The 8,749-nt window shown below is 40.9% G+C and overlaps 1 pseudogene; it reads right to left on the bottom strand.

Annotated features, from left to right (window-relative positions):
- Positions 1 to 1,286: 1,286 nt before the first annotated feature.
- Positions 1,287 to 3,043, bottom strand: LOC116913895 (annotated as a pseudogene).
- Between the last annotated feature and the right edge of the window lie 5,706 nt (positions 3,044 to 8,749).

The raw sequence follows: 8,749 nt of genomic DNA, 5'->3' as shown, positions 1-8,749 counted from the left end.
TTAGTTTTAGTCCAAGTGACTTGCATTAGAAGAAAACTTGGACCTGAGGGCAATGTTCATGTTCCTTTCTCAGTACCTGTGAACTGGGAAAAGCACACAGCATGTAACTAGGACCAAGCCCAGAGCAGGCAGAACCAAATCCTATGAAACAAGGTCTTGCTACTCCACCGATCCATGGGAACTCCGGAGCTCCTTAAGAATTTATTAGGCCACCGAACTGACATCTCAACACATCAGCTGTTCTAAAGCGTCAGCACTGAAAATCCTCCCGATGGCTTGAGATGATAGGAGTCGATACATATTTCATGGTAGGTGCTGTGTGTTGCTTTTGTATTTATATTACTTTAATGAGAACTTCTGTTCGTTGCAGATTGGCTAATCCATTTTTTATGTCTTATAGTTTGGGTCAGGCCTGTTAGTAATTATTCTCAAGGCAATTTCACATAAAATACATTTTTTCCTTGAGGTCTAGCTGATGGTCGTTATTAAACAGTCTGCTTGTGAGGGAAATTTTCTAATCTGATGTCTGTGTCAGATAGATGCACCCTCGAGGGTTGCCACCTGGCTCGTGTATTTTTAATAATTTCAAGATTACGGTAGTGTAGTTCAAATCTACCGTGGTCTCCGTTTTATTTAGTCCACAGCGAAAGTGAGTCATGGTAAAATCAGAGATGCAGTCACTAAATAGATTTCTGGGCAGGGTACGTACTTCAGTGGCAGAGAACCTGAGTAGATTCACCTTATCCCCAGCTCTGTAAAGAATGCTACATCTCAGACACAAGCGTAATTAGCAATCAGCACGAATGACAAAAGGTTTGCTTCTAAGAGTAAACAAATAAAAAGGGATGAGGGACTAAATGACTAAAATTTATTATACAAATATACGAAACTGTCAATAAAAAATGAAAGGCTTTGGGAATTTCAATTCAAGAGATTAAATATTTAATATTTTTAAGAAATAAACATTGAGAGGCTCTAAGTAATATTCTGTGTACTTCCAAAGGAACCATGTGAAAGAACACTGAACCCCCCACCCACCCACCCAGGGAGCGTGCCAAACATCTTTTGCTGTTACAGTAATCCTAGGACATCCCGAATGGCTTGGAGAATCGATGCTGCTAAAGAGGTTAGTTCCCATACTGTGGAGACCACAGAAGCTCCCCCACCCCGCCCCCAGTTCCAAAGTCTTTATTGTTTTAGAAGAGATGATCCCCAGTCAGTGGAATGAAGAGCTGTGTCCAGGAACCCCATCAGTAGTGCTGAAAAGGACTCTGGTTTCTCCACGTCTACTCATACACCCAGTTGTGGGCGCAAGACTTGTAGTGGATCAGTTCTTCGATCTTAAACCATAAACCAATCTCCTTCTCGGCACTCTCCGCTGAATCGCTGCCAGGAATGATGTTCCTGCCAACTTGAATGCAGAAATCCCCTCTAATGGCGCCTGGTTTAGACTTAGCTGGATTGGTCTCCCCCATCATCCGGCCTGTTTTCACTACATTGAGCACCTCCCAGACCATGGCCACCACAGGCCCTGAGTTGCTATACTTCACCAGCCCCAGGAAGAAAGGACAGTCTTTCAGTTCAACGTAATGCTGCTTCAGGTGATCCTCAGAAGCCGGAAGGAACTTCATGGCCACCAGGCAGAACCCCTTCTGCTCAAATCGCTTGATGAACTCACCCACCAGGCCACATTGTGCTCACTGCATGCCATCTGGCTTGATAGCAATGACAGTCGGTACACTCGAGGCTGGCCATGGTCTGAAAGCCGGTGGGTCGGCTGGTGTCTGCGATGAGCGATAGAAGCCGCGTGGAAGCTTTTTTAAATGATTTTTTTTCCATTTGTTTTCTCAGTAGAACTATCAATTCTTATTTACAATTTAAGTTTATTTCCCATGCTACCTTTCCTTAACTATGGTCATTCGTAGCGATAAGTTGTGTCAGTTCAATCTGAAATTGGAAAATCACCTGGCAATCTACTGAATAATCTGTCTTCTCTGAGGTTGAGCCCCATGGTAGCTTCCCCAACCAGTCAGCCCTAAAATGTGCACATAAAAGCAATGGACTCAGCAGATATATGTGGGATATACATACATACGTGTGTGTATGCATCTGTAATGTGAGTGTGTGTGTGTGTGTGTGTGTGTGTGTGTGTGCGCGCGCGCGCGCGCGCGCGCGCATGCGCGTGCGGGCGAGCACACCCATATGGGGGTACCCATGGAGACCAGAAGAAGTGTTAAGATCCTGTTGAACTGGAGTTACAATGGTTGTGAGTCTTGGGACACGAATGCTTAGAATCAAGCTCAAGCAAGTGCCCTTAAGCACAGAACCATCTCTCCAGCCACTTGCACAATAATTCTAGCTATTTATACTTTGACTGGCTCTGTAAATCCCATTACTGTCTTCTGAGAAATATCATAAACATTTTAAAAAATATCTGTCATGTTAGTAAGCTAAAAAAAAAAGTCATAGATTATTAATTTCTAACGCACTGGTTGCCAGTAAGTTTCAGTCCATTCCCCCAAGAATGTTCATATATTTTTCTGCCTCTGTAGATTATTTTGACATACCCATTTCTCAGGTCCTGTAAAGTCTGCTTTTTCATATGTGTCTTTCCTTACTGTGAGAATATTCAGTTCTCTCCATGCTGCTTAAATGTGGACGGAGGAAGCATGGTGTCAGTGATGCACTAGATATGATGGAGAGGCACACTCTATACATCCTTCCGTTTACAGCCTGGAACATTCCATACTTACAGTACAGGATCTCCTTGATGATTTTTTTTTAAATAATGTGAGTTGGATTCAAAAGAAATGATAAACAAAAGTGATACAGGAGACACCATCACTGTATATGAGTAATTAAGTCACAAAACATCACACGGCGTATTATCCTGATGTTGTCACCGAGCTGTGAGTTTTCATCTCGTGCAATTTAAGTAGAATTATTCACCTGCGCAATACCTAAGTTCATGTTCATTTCTGGTGGAGTCAATGCTGAAATACATGACCTACTGCGTATAATAGTTCATGTCTTGGACAGTCATGCCGTTGATACCTTAAATTTCGAAGTAGTAAATATTAGATGTCGAGAATTCATTTCTAAGCTTTTTTGAGCAAAAAGCATGAATGAAAGCCCTCATTCTATACTTAGTTTATATCCATACGTTGTTGTGTCTCTATGTCTCAATCGAAGAACCACCTTTAGCATCTAGTTTAAGAGTAGAGGCTCACAACTCCTAAAAGTGCTGAGATTGGGGCAATGCTGGACACTCCGCCCTAAATGGGGTATGAATATCACCCACTCAGAGGCCAGAGGAGTAGCTCAGATGATGAAGTAGGAGATTGCAAGAGTCAGAGGATGAGAAAGGAAGGTGTAACACTCTAACATGCCGTCATCTGGTATAGCATGACCACTGCAACCAGAATCAGGGAACACAAAGCTGTGTGATCACTGAGCACTCACACACTAATACATGCACACACGCACACACACACATACACATACACACATGTGCACACACCTGTGCACACACAAACACACACATGCACATGTGCACACACACACATGCACACACACAACATCTAAGAATGAGGAGAAATAGCATGGAAGGAAAGGGGCCAGCAGGAGTGGAAGGAGAAGGTAGATAAGGAAGTGAGAGAAGATACTGTAGATGAGAATAGGATCACAGTGCAGAATACAAGCAAGAATCTGCTCATTTTCCTTTAAAAAAAAAGTAAAAGGCAGAGTAAGAATAATCCAGAAAGAATGTAGAATTAGAATTGCACAGTTTTCTGTTACAGATGAAGACATGGAGGTGCTTAATGTCAAGACAAATACCAGAACTGAAGTACATGGTTGTTAGAGCTAACACTGATACACATACGGAAAGACAGAATGTTCTGAGTCACTGTGTTATTGTACCTCTAGCTCATCCCAGAGGAGTAGGTGGTAGATTTGTAAAAGAGAACAAGGAATTCTAGGATGCTCGACATGGCGACACCATCAGGTTGATCTTCATTCCTCCCTTCACTGATGTACAAACCATAATTAATGAACTGAAAGATTCTAGTTGATTCTGTACTGGCCTTAAGGTCTGGCCTTAGTCAAGGCCAACTCACTAGACCAGAAGGCAGCTTGACAAAAACTAATTTCAACAGGACTCTGCCAAAGCAAGTGGTGATGCAAAGTTGATTAACAAGATTCGAGCAAAATCTCAGTAGATTTTCAATTCTAACACACTGGCATTTAAAGGGAGGACTTGAGAGCGTAAAGACAAGGTGATAATCGCATCACAGTGTAATGAGCAAATGCTTGACTAGGAACCCACCCGGTGTTTGAACATAGCTAAGTGTTCCTACCATGTATTTCAAGTCCAGCGTTTGGATCAATGTGTGTAGAAGAATGTTACGCTGATAATGATCGCTGGACTATGTCTTTTATATGTGCAGGGGAAGAGAGCAATTACAAAGCATATGTAGTAAGTAGTTCTACACCATCTCTACTAAAATGGGCATGATTGAAATGGTGTTTACGGGCGTAAAGAAACCGAAGACTGAACATTTCCCCGACTTTGTGGTCCAATAGGTATATCTACAGCCTTGTCCTTGGAATGATTCAAGGAGACTTGAAGGAAAAAATAAAGCCATTGAAAATTCTTTGCCATGAATATAATATTTAATGTTGAATATCTTTTTAAAACAAGTAAAATTTCTATAAAATTTCATTTTTTCCTTTGCAGATTGGTGTCAAAACTGTCCTAAAAGACATGATTCACAAAAGATTGTTCTTGAACCTCCGTAGTTCATGTGGAGATGAGCTGACATGAGCAATCATCACAGATAGAATTACAGACCTTGATCCACTTTCCTTAGCAGAAACATTAATGGTTGCAATAAGAAAGTGTTCAATGAAATGAAAATATAACCCCAGAATAACAGTTATACCTCTCAAGAAAAATGAATGTAATACAAATATAACCTTGAAATAACTTTCACATTACTCAAGCTAAAGTAACTCATATTTATTAAAACATGCAATTTACCTACAGCTCCCATAATCACAGCAATTCTCACATTAGCATAGGGCACATGCTCCTTACGTTGTAGTCTGACAGCTCATTAAACCAACATTTTTCTTGTTGTTGCTGTTTCCATCTTGAATGTAGCATTTAAAAATCCTAAAAGAACATGAGGGAATAAATTGAGGTTGATTCTTTCGAGGGGAAAAAAAATCTTCATTTTCAGCTCACATATCTCTTCTAAAGTAGATTCAAAATATTGGCATTTATAGCATTTCAAGATTCATATCAAACCCATGGAAAAGATAATTCACTGTGATGCCCGTGGAAAAAGACTCCTGAATCTATTCACCCAGTTTTTCGCTTCAAATTTTAAGGTGCACATTTTCAACCTTCTGTTAGACATCTGCTTCAATCCCCAACGTTATGTTTTTATTACAGTATCGGGGAGCACTTTTAACCAAAGCAATCTTCTGGTTTCATTTTCCCTGTCTCACTATCCTGTGTGCAACATCACCAACTCACTTTCATTGTGTTATTCTTTCCATTCCTTCTGTCATTTCTGGGATCTTAATTTAACTACCTTATCAAAAATCAAATCAAGATATTGAATCCAATTACAAGCCCTACCCTAGGCTTTATAGGTACAAAAAACACGCAGAAGATATAAGGAACACAAAAGCCTGTGGGCTTACTCAGCACTTCAGTTTAAAAAACCCCATGCCAATGTCGACTTATGAAGCAGTGTGTGTCAGCTGTTATGATGTCCATGCACATGGAAAGCTTCAAGGGCAGCAGCAGAAGCAGACACTCGTGATTCTAAAGCTACTGCCCCTTTACTGTTCTCCTTTATAAATACCTATAAAAATGGTTTCAATAGCAAAACACTTACCCTTGATGGAAGATCTGGAGAAACTCTTTAAAATGTGCAAATTACGGAAATGTATCCCATTGCCAACCTCAGCTCTGAACAAAGGTATTAGAAGACAATGTTAAACTGAAAACTTTGATGGCTCAGGGGTTAAGAGCACTGACTGGTCTTCCAGAGGACCTGAGTTCAATTCCCAGTACCCACATGGCAGCTCACAACTGTTTGTAACTCCAGTTCTAAGGGGTGACACCCTTGCTTGGATACATGTAGACGAAGCATGCATATAAAATAAAAATAAATTAATTTTCAACAATCCGAAGACCTTTAAAAGGGGGTCCTCCTTCTTAGGCTCACAGATGAGAAACGCTATTTGTGACACTGAATTCAGATCCTGTGAGGTGCAACCATTCTGATTTAAAAAATACAAACAAAAACCAATGTTGCATGGAGAAATAGCTGCTTCCAAGAGTAGGACAGTAAGTGTGAAAGATGAACCTTGAACATCTAGTAATATCGGAGAATGAAGAAGTTCCTAGAAAAAAAAAAAGCATTGAAGGGGGGTATGTCAGTGAGAAACAAAAAAACCTCAGACTCACTGATGTAAGAGATGGTACCAATGTGTACATCTGAGAGACAAGGTCAAGGGCACACACATGTCTAAGTATACATTTGCCATGAGATTATAAATGTCTGTGATCACAGCACTCCATTAGTTTTAGCAACTACCCCAAGTGTTAGATCATCACCAGATTGAAGCCGCTCTGGAGATCAAGGAGTTAGAAGGTCCGTTCTTATCCTGATTCGTCAAAACTCTCAACTTGTCATGACGGCAGAGACTAACTGGGTTTCCTGAGTGTTCCCACTGACACTTTGGGCTATAGCGAAAGGAAAAGTGTGTACAAAAGCCCCAGGAATAGCTCTATGAGAATCTAGGTAGAGTTGCGTAGGTAGAAAACATAGATCGCCCATCCCTCACCCTTTACTGGTGCCCTTCCTAGTGCTTTGTATACACACGTGTTCTAACCTGAAGAGCAACTGTGTTCTCGTTTGATTAATCCACTAAGCAAGTATCAGCATGTATTCATACATTCTGCCTTGAACAAAAAAGAGATCCTATAGTAATACAAATAATCACATTATATTTCTAAATTTCATGAGCATAGGTATCTCTGCTTACTAACTATTTTGGCTCATAGAATTCCCTTGTAATTCTTGCATCATCTGACAAGAGTATGATGTTTTAGACTCCCAAATATAGGGCTCAATGAGCATGTGTAAAGTAGACTCTAAGCCAAGGGAAAACTTCCAAACAACAAAGAAACATGACAAGACACCATTATCCTTAACTCTTTTGTTCACTTGAAGGCTGAAAGATGCAATTGTTCAAATTTAGCTTCATAATTGCTTGAGCAATGGGGGTAGTGAAGTAAGGGACTTACTGGTCACATGCTTTCCCCATGGGAATGGACCCTGACCTGGCAAACTCTTCAGCCTGGCAGTCAAATGTTTAAAGCTTTATTGAAATTAGTCCAATTGTTCACGTATTATCTATAGGGCCTCCCTATACCAGTGCAGGATGAAATAGTTACAAGGGAGATGATATGGCCCCAATGGGGTACTAATAGGGGATTAATATGATGGGATATTAATCAGGAAAGTCTGTTGTAAAAATATAAAAATAAAAAATGTATTGTTGTCTTTTACCCCGCTAGGTCGACACTGCGGTGCCCCAAGATATCTGCTAGATATCTTGGTGGAAACACATCCCAACTCTGTGGCGGCCCAGTGTCTCTTGCCACCACACACTTTCTTACACTCAAACTGTCACATAAAATAACACACAACACAATGACCTTTGATACAATTGACCACTTAAACATACAAAGCCCGGTACCATCCATCCTTTGAGAACATTAATAACAACCTGTAAATACACAGAGCAGAAGCTTAACGTCACCCGCCATCTTGTCCTGCCACGGCTTCTTTCTCCCCATCTCTCCTGTCTCTACCTCTCTGTCCTAGTCTCCTCCTCTTCCTTCAAACTTCTCTCCCACCCATCCTTCCTTCTCATCCAATGACAGGCCTCCTTCTATCTTGTGCCTGCCTCACCTGTGACATCATCCTACAAAAGTCTTTATTGAAAAAGTTGCCCCGTGCTAGAGAGATGGCTCAGGGCTTAGCACATGCCGATTTTGCATGACTGAACTTGAGTCCCCAACAAATACTTTGGGTAGCGAACGACTGTAACTCTAGTCCCAGGGAATCCAACACCATCTCGCCTCTGCAGACGCCTGCTCTCACAAACTTATAAAAGTAGTTTTCCCTTTTTCGTTTTTAAAGAAAGTTTGCCAACCTCTGAGGTAAAAAGCCAGATTCGTGGATGACCTAGAAGGTTCGGTGTACTCTTTGTGTTTGTTTTCCTGAGTTCCCAATGCCTTTCGATAGTATAAAAGAAGATCCAAGCATGTCACAGGTAAGCTGTAGTAAATCAAGCCAAAGCCTCCTTCCTGTAACGTTAAGTCAGGGAGTTAAAGAGCAAGCAAGCTTCACCGTAGTAGCTGGCAGGAGCCAGCAATAGTGGATCATGGGTTCGTTTGTATTTATAAAATACACATTCTTCCATTGGGATTCTTTGGTGCCAACCTCAGGGGAGGTTGTTTCTGTTTCTTTACATGCCCGTGACTTTTGTTTCAACATTCAGAATACATTTCTCATCTACTTATGAAAGAAAAAGATACTTAGTAATAGTTATTTTTTTAATATTCAAGAGATCTAGAAAATCAGAGTAGCTTTTTAGTGGGAATCAAATTCTCAGTTGGCCACACGTGTGGAACCAGTTCTTTTTTCAAACCCCTGATGCT

Source organism: Rattus rattus, chromosome 12 (assembly GCF_011064425.1).
Source record: "Rattus rattus isolate New Zealand chromosome 12, Rrattus_CSIRO_v1, whole genome shotgun sequence".
In the NCBI taxonomy this organism is placed as follows: Eukaryota; Metazoa; Chordata; class Mammalia; order Rodentia; family Muridae; genus Rattus; species Rattus rattus.
The sequence above is the reverse complement of the archived record's forward strand: the minus strand, read 5'-3'. Positions and strand labels throughout refer to the sequence as shown.